Source organism: Bombina bombina, chromosome 4 (assembly GCF_027579735.1).
Source record: "Bombina bombina isolate aBomBom1 chromosome 4, aBomBom1.pri, whole genome shotgun sequence".
NCBI lineage: Eukaryota > Metazoa > Chordata > Amphibia > Anura > Bombinatoridae > Bombina > Bombina bombina.
In genome coordinates, this window is record NC_069502.1 from 291,049,250 (window position 1) to 291,073,328 (window position 24,079).

Consider the following 24,079-nt stretch of genomic DNA (forward strand, 5'->3'; position numbering starts at 1 on the left):
TCTAAGGGGATCTGCCAAAAGCCGCTAGAAGCGTCCAATGTAGAAAAGAACTTCGCCCCAGCCAACTTTAGAGCACAAATCTCTCTCTCTTCACAGCCTCATTCAACCTTTTCAGGTCACACAGATGCACACGTTTCCGTTTTTCTTAGCAACAGGAACAATGGGGGCACACCAATCAGTCGCTTCAACAACCTCTTCAATAACCCCCATATACTTCATGCGCATAAGCTCTTTCTCCACTTGAGGCATGAGTGGGAACGGAATTCTACGGGGAGTAGAAATACTGTATGGGACTGCGTCACTTTTAAGTGCTATATGGACTGGCTTGCAATTCAGTAGGTCCGATTCGCCAAACATATCTTTGGAGATCTCATTCACTCTGGCCACGAGGCCCAAGTCACAGGCTGCTTTTCTGCTCAATAAATTGCTAACACACTGACCTCGAATCACATGCACCCATATGATGAATTTCCTTTTCTTGTACTCACAGCTGGCAAGAAATTTCCCCGCACAATCAATGCGGCCACCAGGACTATGGACATTTGTAGTAACCTTCGCCAGCTGGGGCTGTTGAGGCAGTTTCATAAATGCAGTGAAAGACATTACAGTGATATTTGCTCCTGTGTCGATCTTAAAATCAACTTTGGCTCCCATTACAGTTAAAGTAACCTTCCAATCTGCCTCTGAGCTTGGCCATTCCACAAAAGACCCCACAAAAGACACTTCCTGACCCTCCTGGTCACTGTCCACCTGCATCTCCTTAATGTATTAATTTTTACACACCACTTCAAAATAGCCCATTCTGTTACATTTTCTGGATTTTTTATCTCTGGCCGGGCATATAACACTCTGACCATGGGCACGGTAGCAACGTGTGCATCGGGCATGCTGCGCCCATCCACTTCTAGCTCTATTCCTTATTTTAGATCTACCGTTCACACTGTGCCTTTCACTAGTAGTTTTCCTGGACTGTTGCACTTCGTCACTTTGTATAACTTATTAAACCAGTAAATTATCTTCAACCATAGTTGTCTAACTATGGGGCATGACCAGAACATATGGAGTGTATCAGCCTTATGATATGCACAACGTGGACAAATATTAATCGACAACGGGTAGAACTTATTTATCTTCCATGGTGAAATATAGAAGTCATTAATCAATTTCATATGTGATTCATTCCAGGCCATTGGTACTTTACATTTATGCAGCGAGTCAAAGCTTTGGGAAATATTTTCAAGATCTATCAGGGGAATTCTTGAAGACCAAAATTTAGATAAATTGTCCCTGATGAGCAAGCTCTGCTTATTCAGCATGATATCATACATCAAAGAGATCGACGCATTACCTGTGGTAAATTTCTGTATACAAAGTTTAAAATCCGCCCAAGCTGTTGTAGATATGGTCCGCCACTTCTGATCTGAAATAAAATGGTGAATTTGGAAGTAAGCAAATAAATTGGATCTAGGTATATCGTACTTATTAAAAATATCTTCTGCAGATACTATTTGAAAATTTTCGGCGATAAGTTGTTTTACATAATATAGCCCTTTTTCTGTCCAGTCTTTAAACACTTTTTGATATATCCCCGGGAGAAAACTTGGGTTACCTAAAATAGGTAAAAAAACTGAAAAAGAATAATCCAGCTCTAGAATTGAGCAAACCTTATGCCATGCATATACTACATTCTTAATAGAAATGAGACAGCTAACATTCTGCGGTAATTTCTGTACTTTGCAATGTAAAATCGCTTTTAATGAGAACGGAGCAATTACAAATGATTCTATCTCTTCGGAAGAGACGATGTTAGAGCCGGCAAGCCAATCTATTGCAATTTTGGTCAACGCCGCCAAATTATACAATTTAAGATTAGGCAACGCTAAACCGGCAGCTCCCGAGGTTTGCATAAGTCTCTTCAAAGCTATTCGTGGTTTTTTATTATTCCAGATAAATTTAGAGAATAAAGAATTAATTAACTTTAGGTCCTTATTTAATATCAACAAGGGTAGGTTCTGAAGCGGGTATAACAAACAAGGGAAGATAATAGATTTGATTAACCTAACGCGCGCAGTCAAAGACAGTGGAAATGTTACCCAGAGTTGTAGATCAGTAGCAATCTTTTGAAACAATGGCTCGAAATTGGCTTTATACCAGAAACTGGGATTCCTATGTAAAACCAATCCTAGATATTTAATGGCATCAACCTGTTTAAAGGGGATACTAGGTGTTACTATCAGTCTGTTATTGAAGCACAATAATTCACTCTTTTCTAAGTTTATCTTATACCCGGAAAACGAGCTAAAAAGATTCAAAATTTGTAACACTACTGAGATAGATCGCTGTACATTGGCTAGAAATAATAATACGTCATCCGCGTATAACAAGATCTTAAGGGAATGTGTACCAAGCTGACATCCTATTAACACCTCCCTGAATCGGATTGCTAGGGGTTCGAGTGCAATATTAAAAAGTAAAGGGGACAACGGACACCCCTGCCTAGTGCCCCTTTGTAAAATTATTTTGGATGAAAGGATCCCATTAATAAGTAAAAAAGATATTGGATTATGGTATAATCTGTAGATGAAGTGTAAGAATTCTCCTTTAAAACCAAATTGTTCTAATGATCTAAATAGATATTCACAGATAATTGAATCAAATGCTTTGATAGCATCAAGGGAAAGAATAGCCGCATCTTGCCATACTGATTTCTTTCTATACTGGTCTACATTCCACGCGTAATCCAAAAGATTAATTAGTTTACGTATATTTTTTGTGGGGTTTCTTGCTATCATGAATCCAGTTTGATCTGGATGAATGATATTATGTAAACACTTGGAGACTCTTGCCGCAATAATTGCCATTAATATTTTATAGTCTATATTTTAGACAGAAATTGGCCTGTAAGAAGCCGGCTCCTCCGGATTCTTACCTTTCTTCAGAATGAGAGAAATATTCGCCATGGAGAAATATTTTGAAATAGGATTCATCGTGCAAAAATAAAAATGAAAAAGTTTTTCTAAAAACCATGATACCTCTTCATTCATACATTTATAAAATTCTGCAGGGAATCCGTCAGGGCCGGCTGCTTTATTCATTTTTAGATTATCTATAGCCTTTCTGATTTCTTGTATTGAGATCGGAGCGTTAATTACTAACAAGTCCTCATTAGATATTTTAGGGACCTTTATTATATCCCAAAAATTATTGTGGTTAACATTGTCTATTGCAACTTCGGAGTAAAGCTGTTGATAATAAGTATAAAAAATTTCTACTATCTCCTTGGTTTCTGTGGTTCTACCTTTATCTGTTTGAATTGCCAATATAAGATTTTTCTTTTTTCTACTTTTAGTAAGTTTGGCCAAATATTTGGCCGAACACCCATGTACACCTTTAAAGTGAAGATTTAATTTAGCTTCTTCCCCTACTGATTTTTGCTTTAAAAAAATGTCTCTTTCTTTTCTCTTGTCTCTATATTTCCCCCGATTCCCCACTGTGGGATTCGCACAATATACTGTATAAGCATTCCTGACTTGATTTAAAATTTGGGTTTCTCTTGCTCTACTCTTCTTCTTACCTATACTTACATACACCTGAATTTCACCCCTTAATACAGCTTTAAAGGCTTCCCAACAAATATCGATCTTGTTAATATAATTTGAGTTTTCAGCATAATAACGCTGCCATGAGGCTTTCATATAATTAACAAATTTAGGGTTATTATACAGATATCGAGGAAAAATAGATCTAAGTATTTTACTCCTTTCTTTATTACCTGCTATGAGAAATAAAGAAATAATAGCATGATCTGATATACTAATTTCCCCTATTTCGGGTTCTAATTCCTGAAGTGATAATGTTTCTGAAATTAAAAAAAAATCTATTCTTGAAAATGTTCCATGTGCTTTAGACTCACATGAATATAGCTTTCAACTTTAAATTCTCCCAAAATTCTCTAGAGAACTTATCTGGGGCATATATATTACAAATCACCAGTTTGACATTTTTTAGTTGGATTTGAAGAAGAATATACCTAGCCGCTTCATCTATTTCTACTTTAATTATCTTATAATCAAGATCCTTATGTAACAGGATAGCTAACTCACATTTTCTGGCACGACTATCTGTAGAGATGACTGCCCCTACCCACTTTATCTTCAATTTCGCTGCTTCTTGCTGGTTAAGATGGGTGTCCTGTCGAAGGACTAAATCCGGATTGTGACTAGCTAATTTCTTAATAACTAGTTTACGCTTAATGGGGGAAGTTATTCCCCCAATATTCCAAGATAATACTTTAATTCCCTCACCCATCTACCATCAGTCTTTCAAAAATCCCTCTGATTGGAGCGTGTATAGAAGCACTGCCCGGTGCGACCAGAATTAACATACCTTGCTAATAATACACATATAATAGGGGAGCAAGGGGAGAAGGAGAGAGAGAAGGAGGAGAGGGAGAGAAAAAAAAAAAAAAAAAAAAAGAAACACCACACCAAATACATCTCTACAACATAGGACAACACACAACATATACATATAGCAATTACACTAGCCTTGTCTAAGAACAGCAACAAATTTTGCATATACCTTGTAACTCTTCCAGACATATTTTCACCCATCTCCTATTTACACAGCAGAGTAAATCTACCCTCTAATTACAGAGTTTCTATATATTTTTTAACGTCTGAGACCTCCTCGAATGAGCGTCTAATACCACGATCTTCTACTATAATTCGAGCTGGATAAATCATCCGCGCTTTTATTCCCTTATTTATAAGTTGTGTACAATGCGGTGCCATAGCTCTTCTCCTCGAGGAAGTCTCAGAGGAAAAATCCTGGAACATTAAAATTCTACTATTTCCAAATAGAAGCGGTTCTGACATTTTAAAAAGTCTCATAAGTTCAATCTTGTCTTGGTATTTTAAGAGTTTAAATATACATACTCTATTTTTTGGAGCTCCATCCAAGGAGTCTTTCTTGGGGCCAGTCTATGAGCTCGTTCAATTGTAAGTGGTACTGCTTGAGGGGGCATCCCTAGAGCCAAGGGGAGTGTAGTAGAAGTAAATTTTAACAAGTCTTCAAACTCTAGTGATTCTGGTAGGCCAACTAATCTAATATTGTTACGCCGGGAGCGATCTTCTAGATCCTCCAGGCGAAGCTGCATATTTCTAATTTTAGTATCTTGTTTATGTATAATCTCTGCCGATGTGTGGGTCTGGTCTTCCAAGTCAGAGATTCTGGACTCGGCCTCTGTTAATCTAGTTGAAAAAAGTCTCACTTCAGATGATAGAGTAACTATTTCAGTAGAAATAGACCCTAATTCTTTTTTAATTGCTTCAAATTGGGGAGAAAATACTTCCAGAAGTTTAACTGTAAGGTCTTGCATATCAAATACACTCTTACTAGGTTCCATAGTGCAATCTAAACTGGTATCAACTGTCTTATTACTTTTTTTATCTTTCACTTTCGCAGGCATTATGGGTGAAACAGATTTCACCTGGGTGATATATCTTTCCATTCAAAGTGGTGCAAACAAACTATACGAAATCTAAGTACCGCCTAGCAAACCGGTACGTGGTTATATAGATCCCAATTAATCTAATTACACAAATGTGAAAAACCCCCCTTCCCTCCCCTTTCTACCTCCCTAATAGCTACCTATATATATCTACAACTAAACCACACAAAAAAACACCAAAAAAACAAACAAACAAACAAACAAACAAATAATGTGAAAAAGAGCCTGCTGTATATCATGCACTTGACACCAGCCTCAACAGTGTTCTACTGTCCCTAGTATTCAAAAGTAAAAATAAAGTGCTGGCAAGTAATCTACCTTACACCATTTTGTCTATACACTAGTACAGACAGAACAGTTTACACTATAAATGATTTGTCAGAATGGAGCTAATGGTTTACGATTTATCACAGTAGTATCTAACAATAGGTCAATTACTAATTGTTCAAAGTTAATCCTAAACCAAATAAGTAAAACCCCCCTCAATTGAACAAAAAATTAGATTCCCTTGTATTCAAATCCTGGGGAGAAAAGAGAAGTCAGTATAATGCTGTACGGGACTCCTACCACTTCTAATATGTAGATTAAGGAAATAATTTAAATTAGGTAGTATAGACCATGAGAATAACACACATTGAATTATAAAAAGTTACTACTGAGCACAAGAAAAAAATCAACATATTTCAGCGCCATACAATAAAGCATGATCAAACAACAATCAAATACACATTTTTTTTTCTCTTTTTTTTTTTTCTGCCCCTTATATATGTTTTCTTTTCAATGCATACCTTTCCCCTACAGGTTATATTAAACACAAGGCCAGAAGCCAACAATCCTCTTTAGAAAGATACTAAGTTCAAATATTCTGTCCATATATTACAGTTGTAGAAAAAATAAAAAATGAGTCCAATAGCCCCTTTTTTTTTTTTTATTCCTTACTTGCCCTTCCTCCAGCGTGAATACTCCGGTTACATTGATACCTCAGTTCCCTGATATACCGTCCAAACCAGGCTGTCTGAGCACTTAACCTCTGTGCTGCACTGCTGCAAGATACTGACGCTTACTGCACCTTCGTTTGTCTGGGAATCTTCTCTGTGTTCACACTGACTTCCCGTGGATGAGATTAGCCGGGTCTCGTCTATCTCCTTACACACCTCCAATTCCTATTGGTCACACAGTAGGGCTCAACACCTCTGAGCTTTGTGATTGGCCAAACGCCCTCTGACTGCTCCTGACCAACTTGCCGCTCACATAGAAGGAGGAAACCACCACCTCTGGCTCCGAGACCGGTAATATGCTGAACACAGTGCCCTAGGAGGCCACGGTAATGACCCCGCAGAGGGCACACCAAATCTTCACATGGAACTCCTGAGCACCCGCCTTCCCTCTGTCTCAACACTCCGACCCCACCAGGGGGGTCCGAATCGGGGATTACACTCCAGGTAGGCAAGGGGTAGGGTTTAGTGCTTTTGAGAGATTGAAAGTTTGACACCTATTCGTTAATATAGGTAGAATGGGTTGCTGCTTTCTTTTTATTGTAGAATGGGTTGCTGCTTTCTTTTTATTGAAATTGCTCCTAGCACAATTGTGGCTCAAACCAGGGAGCCTTGATATGGTTTTTTTTTTGGTTATCCTGCCGGGGCTTAGATGCTGTAGCCCAGCTCCCTAGGGTGCAACACACACCAACAACGGGAGCAACTGCAATCAGCCAATAGGATTGACCTCGTATTCTATTGGCTGATTGGAACAGCCAATAGAATGCGAGCTCAATCCTATTCGCTCATTGGATCAGCCAATCGGATTGAACTTAAATCCTATTGGCTGATTGCATCAGCCAATAGTATTTTTCCTACCTTAATTCCGATTGGCTGATAGGATTCTATCAGCCAATCGGAATTCAAGGGACGCCATCTTGGAAGACGTCACTTAAAGGACCAGTCATTCAGGCGTCGGCCATCGGATGAAGAGGATGCTCCGCGTCGGATGTCTTGAAGATGGACCCGCTCCGCTCCAGAAGGATGAAGATAGAAGATGCCGCCTGGATGAACACTTCTGCCGCTTGGAGGACCTCTTCTGCCCGGATCGGATGAAGACTTCTGCCCCTCTGGAGGTCCACTTGTGCCCGGCTGGGTGAAGACGTCTCAAGGTAGGGTGATCTTCAAGGGGTTAGTGGTAGGTTTTTTTTAAGGGGGAATTGTGTGGGTTTTAGAGTAGGGTTGTGTGTGTGGGTGGTGGGTTTTAATGTTGGTGGGGTATTATATTTTTTTTTACAGGTGAAAGAGCTGATTACTTTGGGGCAATGCCCCGCAAAAGGCCCTTTTAAGGGCTATTTGTAATTTAGTATAGGGTAGGGAATTTTATTATTTTGGGGGGCTTTTTTTATTTTATTAGGGGGATTAGATTTGGTATAATTAGTTTAAAATTCTTGTAATTCTTTTTTTATTTTCTGTAATTTAGTGTTTTTTTTCCGTAATTTAGTTTATTTAATTTAATTGTAATTAATTGTAGGTAGTTTAGGTAATCAGTTTAATGATAGTGTAGTGTTAGGTGTAATTGTAATTTAGGTTAGGATTTATTTTACAGGTAAATTTGTACTTATTTTAACTAGGAAGTTATTAAATAGTTAATAACTATTTAATAACTATTGTACCTAGTTAAAATAAATACAAAGTTGCCTGTAAAATAAATATAAATCCTAAGCTAGATACAAATGTAACTATTAGTTATATTGTAGCTAGCTTAGGATTTATTTTATAGGTAAGTATTTAGTTTTAAATAGGAATAATTTATTTAATAGTAGTAAATATATTTAGTTTTATTTAAATTATATTTAAGTTAGGGGGTGTTAGGGTTAGGGTTAGACTTAGGTTTAGGGGTTAATAAATTTAATATAGTAGCGGCGACGTTGGGGGCGGCAGATTAGGGGTTAATAAATGTAGGTAGGTGTCGGCGATGTTAGGGACGGCAGATTAGGGGTTAATAAAATTTAACTAGTGTTTGCGAGGTGGGAGTGCGGCAGTTTAGGGGTTAAATAAATTTATTAAAGTGGCGGCGATGTCCGGTCGGCAGATTAGGGGTTAAACATTTTAGTTAAGTGTTTGCGATGTGGGGGGGGGGGCTCGGTTTAGGGGTTAATAGGTAGATTATGGGTGTTAGTGTACTTTTAGCACTTTAGTTAAGAGCTTTATATTCCGGTGTTAGCCCATAAAAATCTTAACTACTGACTTTTAAATGCGGTAGGAGTCTTGCCAGGAGAGGGTCTACCGCTCACTTTTTCAGGCGATTGTAATACCGGCGTTAGGCAAATCCCATTAAAAAGATAGGATACGCAATTGACGTAAGGGGATTTGCGGTATGCTAAAATCGCGGAAAAAAGTGAGCGGTAGGGGGCGGAGCCTGGCCGTGCAGGATGATGGCTGCTTGATTCCTGGCTCTCAAGCCCCACATCCGAACTTTATCAAAAAAGGGTCACCAAATAACTAAAATTACCTCTTAACTTGGACTACAAGCACTCAACTAAAGGGCTACGACTAAAGGAGCAGGAAGAGGGGCTGAAAAGAAGCACAGTGGGGCACTTCTGAGCATTGTGTGTATACCGGAGGCTCTGAGACACACCAGACTCACATTAAACTACTGCGCAATACAGACGCGGCTGTTTGACAGGTCTGCAGGAACAACTAAATCAGCGGCACCTTGTCTACAAGAGGTAACACCCAATACTCCCTGACGGAGCCTTATAATACATTGCAGTTTTAATTTGAATGGGGAGAGAGAGCGGACATATGTAAGGGCCATCCTGAAAGATAGGGGACTATACCTCAGAGCTCTGAATTAAGGGACTGACACCGCTACAAGATACACGGAATAGGTGAGAGCGGGAAATAGGCAAGGCGAAGGCCCGGGACATTATTAGATAGAGCCCTAAGAACTTTCACACGTGGGGCAGAAGCGCACCTTACACGCAGCCACACCGCACACAGCTAACAACAGGTCTGGCGGCTGCTTGCGGTCACTTAGAAGACAATTTTTTGCATAAAGTGCAGGTGGTGGACAAAGACCTTACTCATTAACCTCTCAAGCGGAGGTAACACTGCCTATTAGCCCCTTGAATAGCGGCGAGTTAGTCTAAGCAGGGCCCCTTTCTCCCTTCTTTTTTACTGCTGCGTCACAGCACAAGCTGCATAGAAACAGGAGCTGCAGCTAGACAGAGGGAACCGCTTGCTCAATAATAATAATATAGGCACAGCAGTGTTAAAAACACAAGAGATATCAGACAACAGCTGTGATTTGCAGAGCATCTTCAGTTTATTACCCCTGGAACTATCATATATAAGAACTGACGCAGTATATACAGCTGACAATCTTTTTCACTGAATACAAACACATAGAGACATTGGGGGGTAGTTATCAACGCGTCTACTTTTCCTGCCTTCGCCGGTTCAATACGCCCGCCTAAGTTCGCCTACCATCGCCGCCGCGGACCTGCAAAATTTCGCCTAAGTTATCAAAAAAGCTGTCAAAAAGCTGCGCACCAAGTACGGGGCGATGAGCAGCGGACTGTGAGAGTTATCACTCATCCGATCTCGCTGCTCTTTGGCTTTTTTACAGCTTTTTTGCTAGCCTGTCACTAAGCACCCACACTAACTACACTGTTCTACCCCCTATACCGGCGCCCCCAGAGCCTCCCGCAACTAAATAAAGTTATTAACCCCTAAACCGCCGCTCCTAGACCCCGCCGCAACTCTTATAAATGTATTAACCCCTAAACCGCCGCTCCCGGACACCGCCGCAACCTACATTATACCTAGTAACCCCTATCCTGCCCCCCCCTATACCGCCGCCCTCTATAATAAAGTTATTAACCCCTATCCTGCTGATCCCGCACCTCGCCGCAACTAAATAAATAGTTTAACCCCTAAACCGCCGCTCCCAGACCCCGCTGCAACCTATATTAAACTTATTAACCCCTAATCTGCCCCCCCTACACCATCGCCACCTATAATACATTTATTAACCCCTATCCTGCCCCCAACTACACCGCCGCCACTGTAATAAAATTATTAACCCCTAAACCTAAGTCTAACACTAACCCTAACACCCCACCTAACTTAAATATTAATTAAATAAATCTAAATAATATTTCTATTATTAACTAAATTAATCCTATTTAAAACTACATACTTACCTTTAAAATAAACCCTAATATAGCTACAATATAAATAATAATTATATTGTAGCTATCTTAGGATTTCTTTTTATTTTACAGGTAACTTTCAATTTATTTTAACTAGGTACAATAGCTATTAAATAGTTATTAACTATTTATTAGCTACCTAGCTAAAATAAAGAGAAATTTACCTGTAAAATAAAAACTAAACTAAGTTACAATTACACCTAACACTACACTATACTTAAATAAATTATTCCTATTTAAAACTAAATACTTACCTGTAAAATAAACCCTAAGATAGCTACAATGTAATTAATAATTACATTTTAGATATTTTAGGATTTATATTTATTTTACAGGCAACTTTTTATTTATTTTAGCTAGTTAGAATAGTTATTAAATAGTTATTAACTATTTAATAACTACTTAGCTAAAAGAAATACAAAATTACCTGTAAAATAAATCCTAACCTAAGTTACAATTAAAACTAACACTACACTATCATTAAATAAATTAAATAAATTAACTACAAATAGCTACAATTAAATACAATTACATAAACTAACTAAAGTACAAAAAATAAAAAAGCTAAGTTACAAAAAAAGAGTTACAAACATTAAAAAAATATTACAACAATTTTAAGCTAATTACACCTAATCTAAGCCCCCTAATAAAATAACAAAGCCCCCCAAAATAAAAAAATGCCCTACCCTATTCTAAATTAAAAAAGTTCAAAGCTCTTTTACCTTACCAGCCCTTAAAAGGGCCTTTTTGCGGGGCATGCCCCAAAGAATTCTGCTCTTTTGCCTGTAAAATAAAAATACACCCCCCCCCAACATTAAAACCCACCACCCACATACCCCTAATCTAACCCAAACCCCCCTTAAATAAACCTAACACTACCCCCCTGAAGATCATCATACCTTGAGTTGTCTTCAGCCAGCCGACCCACCGATGGAACCGAAGAGGAGATCCGGAGCGGCAGAAGTGATCCTCCAAGGGGCGCTGAAGAAGTCTTCCATCCGATGAAGTGATCCTCCAGGCGGCGCTGAAGAAGTCTTCCATCCGGGCGATGTCATCTTCCAAGCGGGGTCTTCAATCTTCTTTCTTCAGCATCCATCTTCATCCCGCCGACGCGGAACATCCTTCTTTCCCGACGGACTACCAATGAATGAAGGCTCCTTTAAGGGACGTCATCCAAGATGGCGTCCCTTCAATTCCGATTGGCTGATAGGATTCTATCAGCCAATCGGAATTAAGGTAGGAAAAATCTGATTGGCTGATTGAATGTTTAATGTAATTGGTAACACACAGGAATTTCCCCCTACAATGCTTACTGCGCATATTACCACTATTCCGAAACCGGGTAAACCGCCGAATCAGCCGGAGAACTTTAGACCAATCTCGCTCCTCAATGTGGACCTAAAGATTTTTGCTAAGGTTCTTTCAACCAGAATGAACAAACTCCTGCCCAGATTAATCTCCCCTGACCAGGTGGGATTTGTCCCTGGCCTAAAAGCTACCTTCCTTGTAAATTACGCACAATGTAACAGTATCCCCTCCATACTAGTGTCTACAGACGCCGAAAAGGCCTTCGACAGGGTGAGCTGGCCATTCCTTAGGGCCACCCTGTCGAAGATGAACTTTGGAAACCACTTTATAAACAAATTATTTTCTCTTTATACGATGCCTACAGCACAAATAAAAATAAACAATATTCTATCGGACCCCTTCCAAATTAACAATGGCACCCGACAGGGATGCCCGTTATCACCCCTACTCTTTGCATTGGCGATAGAGGTACTTGCACAAAAGATAAGGGACAACAAAAACATTTCAGGGATTATGATAGGCCAACAAGAACATAAATTATCGTTATATGCGGATGATGTACTACTATCATTAACAGACCCCCTGACCTCACTTCCAGAATCTTTGAGGGAATTTGAGGAATATGGCAAAGTATCTTACTTTCATTTAAACCAGAATAAATCAGAAATTCTTAATATAAGTCTCCCCCAGGCAGAGCTGAGCCAGCTAGCGGGCATTTGTAGGCTGTGTATTCAAACCAAGAGTCTCAAGTACCTTGGGGTTAACATAACTCCAACACCTGAATCCCTCTTTGAAGCTAATTATACACATTTGCTACACTCAATTATGTGTGACCTATCCTCATGGAGGAATAAAAAAGTTTCCTGGTTGGGAAGAATCGGAATTATTAAAATGAACATTCTTCCAAGAGTGTTATATTACCTGCAAACTCTCCCTCTACCATTCCCAGCCTCCTATTTGCAAAAGCTACAGGGTATAGTCGAGGAGTTCATTTGGGGGGGTATAAGGCCGCGCATAGCAAGGAACACACTATATCAAACAAAAGAACAAGGAGGCTTAGGGATCCCCAACCTACTCCTATACAAGAAAGCCATCAATTTGCAACATCAAATAGAATGGAGTAATAATGATAGCCGAACAACATCGATCCAGATTGGGCGCGCAATCCTTGAGACTTGCAATGTGGGATTCTTGGGGTGGATCTCACCAAAGTCTAGACCTAAAGTTGCAGGCTCTTACGTATTTTTAAAGGAATTCTTTTTACAATGGGATATGACATTGCTAGAACACCCGCACATCTCCACAAATCCCTCCCCATTAGCCTCTTTCATACAGAACCCGGACATACCTTTCACGAATACACAAACTCTACCCTTAAATAGAGCACTCATGGAGCAGACAATGTTCCATAGACTGTTTTCAAACAAAAAACTAAAAAAAATAGAGGATCTGGCAGACTCAGGTCTGCAGATCTCGCGGTACTTTCATTTACAATTACAACATTTTCTGTCAAGATATAAGCATACAGAGCTTCTGACCAGGCCGTTAACTTTACTTGAAACATATTGTCTACAACCTAAATCACCAGACCATCTAATATCAAGCATGTACCGTATATTGTTATCACACAAAGAGACGCCTTTACCATCTTACACTAGACAATGGAACAAGGAATTGGTTCCACACCCTACTGACAAAGAATGGCACAAATTATTCCTTAACCACACAAAAGCCTCAGTATCAGCCAGACTTTTAGAATCTAATTATAAATTTCTATCCAGGTGGTACCTTACACCTAACAGATTAAAGCAGATATATAAACAGACCGATGGACTGTGTTGGAGGGGGTGTGGGGAACAGGGAACCCTTTCCCACATCTGGTGGCATTGCGGGCTGATCAAACATTTTTGGCAGGGAGTTCTGGACACCATAGACACTAATTTGCATATTACACTAGACAGGGGGCCTGGCCTTCTGCTTTTTCACGGTCTCCCTAAAGTGGTTGATAAACCCAAAAAGGAACTCCTATATATAATGCTAAACAGCGCCAAATCACTTGTCCCCAAAAACTGGAAATCCATTGTAGTGCCCACACTCTCTGATTGGAAAAACCTCACAAGTAGACACTTGCAGCTAGAACGCTTCAGATATATAAGAGAGGACAAAATTGAGATACACAAATACATGTTAGAACTCTGGAAACACGTGTGTTCTGAAAGCACTAAAGCAACATAGTTCATCAACCAACCTGAAGTCCATACTCTGGCGGCAAACATACCCACTCCTCCTCCCTCTTCTCCCCCTCCCCCCCCCTTTTTTTTTTTTTTCTCCCTCTCCCCTCCCTCCTTCCTCTTCCCTTTCTTCTTCTTTCTCATTTCTTACTCTTACACTCAACTGACTGTTATGCGCTAAGGATTTGGCGCATACCAGGATATGAGCATAAAGAAGGGTGTGAGTTAAAACACCATTCATTAAAGATAAGCAATTTATTATTAATCATATTTGTTATTGAGAATGTTAAGATATTGTCATTTGTCTTTCACTATGTAATTGCATTCTCATTTTATATTTCTGTACTGTTATTTTGGAATTTGAATAAAGCTTTGAAACTTAAAAAAAAAAAAAAAAAGTGAGAGGTAGACCCTTTCCTGCCTGACTCGTAATACCAGCGGGCGTAAAAATGCAGCGTTGGGATCCCTCAATGCTGCTTTTTAAGGCTACCGCAAGACTCGTAATCTAGCCGAAGAATTCTAACAGGACTAAACTCAGAATACAAGCAAACCAATTTCAGTTATTGAGCCATTCAAATGTATTAATACGCATTTATTCATTTAGATAGGGATGTATTAATTTATTTCTAAGCACTAAAAGATTGTGAACAATATCAGGTCTACCACCTTAAATATAAGGGATTAGTATGTTTACCTATAGTAAGAATACCTATGAATTGAATGTGTGACTGTGATGGTATTTGAGTAAAGATTATCTTTAGGTTATATGAATTGTTTATTCCCATGAACCACTAACAAATAACAAGTGTCTATAATAGTAGACTAGAATTTTGTGAATAGTGATCCACTTGTTGGCCTTTTCTATGAAGTAAGTTCACCTTATTGTATTGAATTATTAGAACATTGATCATGTCATAATTAGTGATGTCATGAACTGAAAATTTTCTGTTCGCGAATGGCGGAATCGAACTTCCGCAACTGTTCGCGAACGGGCAAACCGGGCGAACCGGGCGAACCGCCATTGACTTCAATAGGCAGGCGAATTTTAAAACCCACAGGGACTCTTTCTGGCCACAATAGTGATGGAAAAGTTGTTTCAAGGGGACTAATACCTGGACTGTGGCATGCCGGAGGGGGATCCATGGCAAAACTCCCACGGAAATTTACATAGTTGATGCAGAGTCTGGTTTTAATCCATAAAAGGCATAAATCACCTAACATTCCAAAATTGTTTGGAATAACGTGCTTTAAAACATCAGGTATGATGTTGTATCGATCAGGTAGTGTAAGGGTTACGCCCGCTTCACAGTGACAGACCAAACTCCTCATTTAACACACCGCAAACAACCGCAAACAGTCCATTTGCACAATCACGAGATAGATAGATTTGATAGATACATAGATACATAGATTAGATAGATAGATCAATAGATGCAATATACATTTGATAGATACAATAGATAGATAGATTTGATAGATAAATAGATAGATTTGATAGATATATAATTTCCCAGACAGAGAATCACAAGGCGTGCGGTCTGAGACCCATGGTAAGGTTCCCAGAGGCAGAGGGACGTGTATATGGCATGGATTTTAGGAACCGGAGATGGAAAAAGATGCTTGGTCGATCCTCCTACTTCAAATTTGGGGCACTGCGCGTGCAATCTACTGTGCCACCAGATATGAGTGGTGTGTTAAGTAGTACTATCTGATCAGTTTAATACCTGTTACTTCCCCTACCGGGGGAGGTGTATATGGCATGGATTTTAGGAACCGGGAGATGGAAAAAGATGCTTGGTTGGTCCTCCTACTTCAAATTTAGGGCACTGCGCGTGCAATCGTGGCCGGACTTTAAGCTGACGGACATTTGGCCGACGGACATTTGTCCAATGGACATTTGGCCGAAACACAAGTGGCTATCACAAAACAGTCCGGCCACGAGATAGATAGATTTGATAGATAGATACATAGATTAGATAGATAGATCAATAGATGCAATATACAATTGATAGATACGATAGACAGATAGATAGATTTGATAGATAAATAGATAGATTTGATAGATAGATAATTTCCCAGACAGAGAATTACAAGACGTGTGGTCTGGGACCCATGGTAAGGTTCCCGGAGGCAGTTGCCGTGCCAGGGGACGTGTATATGGCATGGATTTTAGGAACCGGGAGATGGAAAAAGATGCTTGGTCGGTCCTCCTACTTCAAATTTGGGGCACTGCGCGTGCAATCGTGGCCGGACTTTTAACCGACGGACATTTGGCCGATGGACATTTGTCCGATGGACATTTGGCCCGAAACACAAGTGGCTATCACAAAACAGTCCGACCACGAGATAGATAGATTTGATAGATAAAACTAATAAGGTATACCAAAGCGCCAACTATACGAAGGCTGGGTCTGGACCTAATGCAATATTGTCAAACGATTACAATAAACAATTTATTGAGTACACAAATAAGTTAAAAATATGGATCCATGTATAAACAATCAAATTTATACAACAATAATAGCTAAATGAATAGTTAAAACAAATAGTTATGTAACGGATATAGCATTTAAAATTGTGCAAACATTGCTCTTAAAAATATTCATAAAAAATTCCAAATTTAGTATAAGGCTCACAACAGAAATTCAACTTTGTGTTTACCATATACACATACACAAATTTGTACAGCAATAATAGCTAAATGAATAGTTAAAACAAATAGTTAAATAGCAGATATGGCATTTAAAATTGTGCAAACAATGCTCTTAAAAAATATTCCTAAAAAATTCCAAATTAAGTATAAGGCTCACAACAAAAATTCAACTTTGTGTTTACCACATACACATAATAGGTGAAATATATTAGTCAGTTATATAATAATATCTAACCAATAATGTTCTCGATTCTATGCAATACTAAATATTGCCAATAGTGACTAGGTGTACTCCACTATCTAGATTTGATAGATAGATACATAGATTAGATAGATAGATCAATAGATGCAATATACGTTTGATAGATACGATAGACAGATAGATAGATAGATAGATTTGATAGATAAATAGATAGATTTGATAGATAGATAGATAGATAGATAATTTCCCAGACAGAGAATTACAAGACGTGCGGTCTGGGACCCATGGTAAGGATACTTCCTTTTGCACAATCGAGTACAGGTTGGGGATTGCCTTTTGTGCAAAGAAATTTCGGCCGGGTACCTTCCACTGTGGTGTCCCCTATCAGGGGATGTGTATATGGAATGGATTTTAGGAACCAGGAGATGGAAAAAGATGCTTGGCCGGTCCTCCTACTTCAAATTTGGGGCACTGCGCATGCAATCTAATGTGCCACCAGATAGGAGTGGTGTGTTAAGTAGTACTATTCCTATCAGTTTAATCCTGTTAAGTATCTTTTTTGGTTTTGTTTTTGAAGCCACAGTGCAGCACCAGAGGCCAGAAAAATTTGGCATGTACACATGCCTAAAAAATTAGGTATTGTTGCAGCCGCTGCTGAAAAATTGATGTTAGTTTCCCAGGCAGAAAGTGCCCTAAAACTTTGCGGCTTGAACCCTAGTTGGTGGTGGATAAGTCACGCAAGTCATCCAGCATTTGAAGATAAAATACAGCAGCGTGTGGACCATTTTTAGCACAAGGCAGCTCATCTCCTCAGGCCTTTTTAACTCAAATGTATCGCCCAATGTCAGTCCCTTCGGGATCCATCCCTCATTCATCTTAATAAAGGTGAGGTAATCTAGACTTTTTTGACCTAGGCGACTTCTCTTCTCAGTGACAATACCTCCTGCTGCACTGAAGGTCCTTTCTGACAGGACACTTGAAGTGGGGCAGGCCAGAAGTTCTATTGCAAATTGGGATAGCTCAGGCCACAGGTCAAGCCTGCACACCCAGTAGTCAAGGGGTTCATCGCTCCTCAGAGAGTGATCTGCAGTTAAGGCGAGGTAGTCTGCTATCTGTCGGTCGAGTTGTTCTCTGAGGGTGGACCCCGAAGGGCTGTGGTGATGCATTCGAGTTAAAAAGCTCTGCATGTCCTCCATCAACAACACGTCTGTAAAGCATCCTGTCCTTGCCGGCGTGGTCGTGGGAGTCGGAGGATTACTTTCAGCTCTTCCCCTGTTAGATTCACATTGTGCTGTGACATCCCCCTTATACGCTGTGTAAAGCATACTTTTTAATTTATTTTGGAAATGCTGCATCCTTTCCGACTTGTAATTCGGTAACATTTCTGGCACTTTATGCTTATGCCGGGGGTCTAGTAGCGTGGACACCCAGTACAGGTCATTCTCCTTCAGTTTTTTATACGAGGGTCCCTCAACAGGCACGACAGCATGAAAGACCCCATTTGCACAAGGTTGGATGCCGAGCTACTCATGTCCCGTTCCTCGTCCTCAGTGATGTCACTGAAGGTATCTTCTTCCCCCCAGCCACGTTCAACACCACGGGTACCAGATAGGTGACAACAAGCACCCTGGGATGCCTGTTGTGGTTGGTTTTCCTCCTCCTCCTCCTCCTCCTCAAAGCCACATTCCTCCTCTGACTCATCTTCCTCACAATCCTCTTCCAGCATTGCCGCAGGTCCAGCAAGCGATGCTGATAAGGCTGTATCTGGTGGTGATGGTGACCACAACTCTTCCTCTTCATTCTCATCTACGGCTTGATCCAGACTCTTCGCAGGGCACGCTCCAGGAAGAAAACAAATGGTATGATGTTGCTGATGGTGCCTTCAGTGTGACTGACTAGGTTTGTCACCTCCTCAAAAGGATGCATGAGCCTACAGGCATTGCGCATGAGCGCCCAGTAACGTAGCAAAAAAATTCCCAGCTCTGCAGAGGCTGTCCAAGCACCCCAGTCATAAAAATACTCGTTAATGGCTTTTTCTTGTTGGAGCAAGTGGTCAAACATTAGGAGTGTTGAATTCCAACTTGTCGGGCTGTCGCAAATCAAGCGCCTCACTGGCATGTTGTTTCGACGCTGGACATCTGAAAAGTGCGCCATGGCCGTGTAGGCCACACACCTTCCTGGCCTGCTTCAGGACATCCTGTAAGCCTGGGTACTTATGCACAAAGCGTTGTACAATCAGATTACACACATGTGCCATGCACGGCACATGTGTCAACTTGCCCAATTTCAATGTCGCCACCAAATTACTTCCATTGTCAGAAAACACTTTGCCGATCTCCAGTTGGTGCGGAGTCAGCCACTGATCCACCTGTGCGTTCGGGGCGGACAGGAGTGCTGGTCCGGTGTGACTCTCTGCTTTCAGGCAAGTCAACCACAAGACAGCGTGACACTGCCGTATCCAAGATGTGGAATAGTACCTGCGGAGCTGGAGGGGTGCCATTGATGTGGAGCAAGACGCAGCAGCAGAAGAGGACTCAGCCAAGGAGGTTATGAAAGAGGATGGAGTAGGAGGAGTAGAGGAGGTGGCAGCAGGCCTGCCTGCAAGTCGTGGCGGTGTCACCCACTCCTCCTCTGCAGAGCCACGCATTCCATGCTTGGCAGCCGTCAGCAGGTTTACCCAATGCGCAGTTTAGGTGATATACCTGCCCTGACCATGCTTTGCAGACCAGCTATCAGTGGTCATATGGATCCTTGCCCCAGCACTGTGTGCCAGACATGCCATTACTTCCTTTCACACAATCGAGTACAGGTTGGGGATTGCCTTTTGTGAAAATAAATTTTGGCTGGGTACCTTCCACTGCGGTGTCCCAATAGCTACAAATTTTTTGAATGCCTCAGACTCCACCAGCTTGTATGGTAAAAGCTGGCGAGCTAAGAGTTCAGACAAGCCAGCTGTCAAACGCCGGGCAAGGGGGTGACTTTGTGACATTGGCTTCTTACACTCAAACATATCCTTGACAGACACCTGACTGTGGGCAGATGAGCAGGAACTGCTCCGGAAGAGAGACGGAGTGGCGGATGGTTGAGAGGGGGCAAGGAGGACAGCAGTGGTTGACGTGGCTGAAGATGCTGGACCAGGAGGAGGATGGCGGCTTTGAGTTTGTGTGCTGCTTCTACTCATGTGTTGATCCCATAGGCGTTTGTGATGTGCGATCATGTGCCTTCGCAAAGCAGTTGTACCTAGGTGGGTCTTGCACTTCCCACGACTCAGTTTCTTTTGGCACAGGTTGCAAATTGCATCGCTGTTGCCAGAGGCAGACACACCAAAAAATGCCACACTGCTGAGCTCTGCGATGACGGCATTCTGGTGGTGGCCACAGCATGCATTGATTGGCGTGCTGTCTGGCTGACCCCGGGTGCCGATGCATGCTGTCTGACTGTGCCACTAGCTTGTTGCGATGACCTCCCCATGCTTCCAATTCGTCTCCTCCTCCTCTCTGTCTCCCCATCTGAACTTTCCCCCTGTTCTTCTTCTCTTCTAGTGGGCACCCACGTGACATCCATGGATGCATCGTCATCATCAACCGCTTCACTTGTATCTGACAAATCAACAAAGGAAGCAGCAGTGGGTACAACATCATCATCATCACACCGTACGTCCATGTCTATAATGCTGCCTGACTAAGACATATCACTGTTATCTACATCCTCTGTCAATGATGGTTGCGCATCACTCATTTCTTCCAACTGATGTGTAAAAAACTCCTCTGACAGATCAAGTGAAGTGGCTGTGGTGCTAGTGTTGGTGGTGGTGGCAGGCGGGCGAGTGGTGGTAACTTGAGAGGTGCCCGAAGATGAGCTGGAGGAGGATGGTGCATCAAGGTTCGGAGCGGAAGCTATAGAAGATTGGGTGTCCTCTGTTAAAAAGTCAACTATGTCCTCCTCAGAACTTTTCGAGTTCATGGGACGTGGCCTCTGAACACTGGGCATTATTCTATGGCCAAAGGGAATCACAGCACCATGACCACAATGGCACCTGCGGGGTGGCCTGCCTCTGCCTGCCATTTTTTTTAAAATGTACACTTACACTACTATTAAACAAGATATGAGTGGGGGCACTGGGCAAGTGGGCACAGTATACGCGGTGAGCCTGACACTAAAAAGCAGACTGATGTTTGTCAGACCAAAAAGTTTTTATTTTTCTAAATGTACACTTACACTACTATTAAACAATATATGAGTGGTGCCATTGGGCAAGTGGGCACATTATATGCTGTCAGCCTGGCACACACGCTGGCAGGCCGGCAACTGCAATTAGATTACACTAGCAGACCGATGTTTCACAGTCAAAAAAGTTTTTTTTTTAAATTATTTACACTACTGTTACACCAGATTTGAGTGGTGGCACTGGGCAAGTGGGCCTGGCACACACACTGGCAGGCAGGCAACTGCAATTAGATTACACTAGCAGACTGATGTTTCACAGTCAAAAAAGTTTTTTTTTTAAATTATTTACACTACTGTTACACCAGATATGAGTGGTGGCACTGGGCAAGTGGGCCTGGCACACACGCTAGCAGGCAGGCAACTGCAATTAGATTACACTAGCAGACTGATGTTTCACAGTCAAAAAAGTTTTTTTTTTAATTATTTACACTACTGTTACACCAGATATGAGTGGTGGCACTTGGCAAGTGGGCCGAGCACACACGTTGGCAGGCAAGCAACTGCAATTAGAATTACACTAGCAGACTGATGTTTCACAGTCAAAAAAGTTTTTTTTTTAATTATTTACACTACTGTTACACCAGATATGAGTGGTGGCACTGGGCAAGTGGGCCTGGCACACACGCTAGCAGGCAGGCAACTGCAATTAGATTACACTAGCAGACTGATGTTTCACAGTCAAAAAAGTTTTTTTTTTTTAAATTATTTACACTACTGTTACACCAGATATGAGTGGTGGCACTGGGCAAGTGGGCCGGGCACACACGTTCGCAGGCAGGCAACTGCAATTAGAATTACACTAGCAGACTGATGTTTCACAGTCAAAAAAGTATTTTTTTTTAAATTTACACTACTGTTACAACAGAAATGAGTGGTGGCACTAGTTGGCAAGTGGGCCTGGCACACACACTGGCAGGCAGGCAGGCAACTACAATTAGATTACACTAGCAGACTGATATTTCACAGTCCAAAAAGTTTTTTTTTTTTAAATTTACACTACTGTTACAACAGATATGAGTGGTGGCACTAGTTGGCAAGTGGGCCTGGCACACACGCTGGCAGGCAGGCAACTACAATTAGATTACACTAGCAGACTGATGTTTCACAGTCAAAAAAGTTTTTTTTTTTAAATTTACACTACTATTACAACAGATATGAGTGGTGGCACTAGTTGGCAAGTGGGCTTGGCACACACGCTGGCAGGCAACTGCAATTAGATTACACTAGCAGACTGATGTTTCACAGTCAAAAAAGTTTTTTTTAAAAAATTGACACTACTGTTACAACAGATATGAGTGGTGGCACTTAGCAAGTGGGCCTGGCAAACACGCTGGCAGGCAGGCAGGCAACTGCAATTAGATTACACTAGCAGACTGATGTTTCACAGTACAAAAAGTTTTTTTTTTTTAAATTTACACTACTGTTACAACAGATATGAGTGGTGGCACTAGTTGGCAAGTGGGCCTGGCACACACGCTGGCAGGCAGGCAACTGCAATTAGATTACACTAGCAGACTGATGTTTCACAGTCCAAAAAGTTTTTTTTTAAAATATTTACACTACTGTTACAACAGATATGAGTGGTGGCACTAGTTGGGAAGTGGTCTTGGCACACACGCTGGCAGGCAGGCAACTGCAATTAGATTACACTAGCAGACTGATGTTTCACAGTCAAAAAAGTTTTTTTTTAAAAATTGACACTACTGTTACAACAGATATGAGTGGTGGCACTAGTTGGCAAGTGGGCCTGGCACACACGCTGGCAGGCAGGCAACTGCAATTAGATTACACTAGCAGACTGATGTTTCACAGTCCAAAAAGTTTTTTTTTAAAATATTTACACTACTGTTACAACAGATATGAGTGGTTGCACTAGTTGGGAAGTGGTCTTGGCACACACGCTGGCAGGCAGGCAACTGCAATTAGATTACACTAGCAGACTGATGTTTCACAGTCAAAAAAGTTTTTTTTTTAAAATTGACACTACTGTTACAACAGATATGAGTGGTGGCACTTAGCAAGTGGGCCTGGCAAACACGCTGGCAGGCAGGCAACTGCAATTAGATTACACTAGCAGACTGATGTTTCACAGTCAAAAAAGTTTTTTTTTACAAAATTTACACTACTGTTACAACAGATATGAGTGGTGGCACTAGTTGGCAAGTGGGCCTGGCACACACACTGGCAGGCAGGCAACTGCTATTAGATTACACTAGCAGACTGATGTTTCACAGTCAAAAAAGTTTTTTTTTTTAAATTTATACTACTGTTACAACAGATATGAGTGGTGGCACTAGTTGGCAAGTGGGCCTGGCACACGCTGGCAGGCAGGCAACTGCAATTAGATTACACTAGCAGACTGATGTTTCACAGTTAAAAAAGTTTTTTTTTTTTTAAATTGACACTACTGTTACAACAGATATGAGTGTTGTTGGCACTAGTTGGCAAGTGCGCCTGGCACACACGCTGGCAGGCAGGCAACTGCTATTAGATTACACTAGCAGACAGATGTTTCACAGTCAAAAAAGTTTTTTTTTTTAATTTACACTACTGTTACAACAGATATGAGTGGTGGCACTGCAGGCAGGCAACTGCAATTAGATTACACTAGCAGACTGATTTTTCACAGGCAAAATTACACAGGCAAACAAAAACAAAAAAGGACTGATGTTCTAGCCCTTTAAAGGGCTTTTTGGGTGCTGTCCTTACAGCAGAGATCAGATGAGTCCTTCAGGACTGTAGTGGACACTGA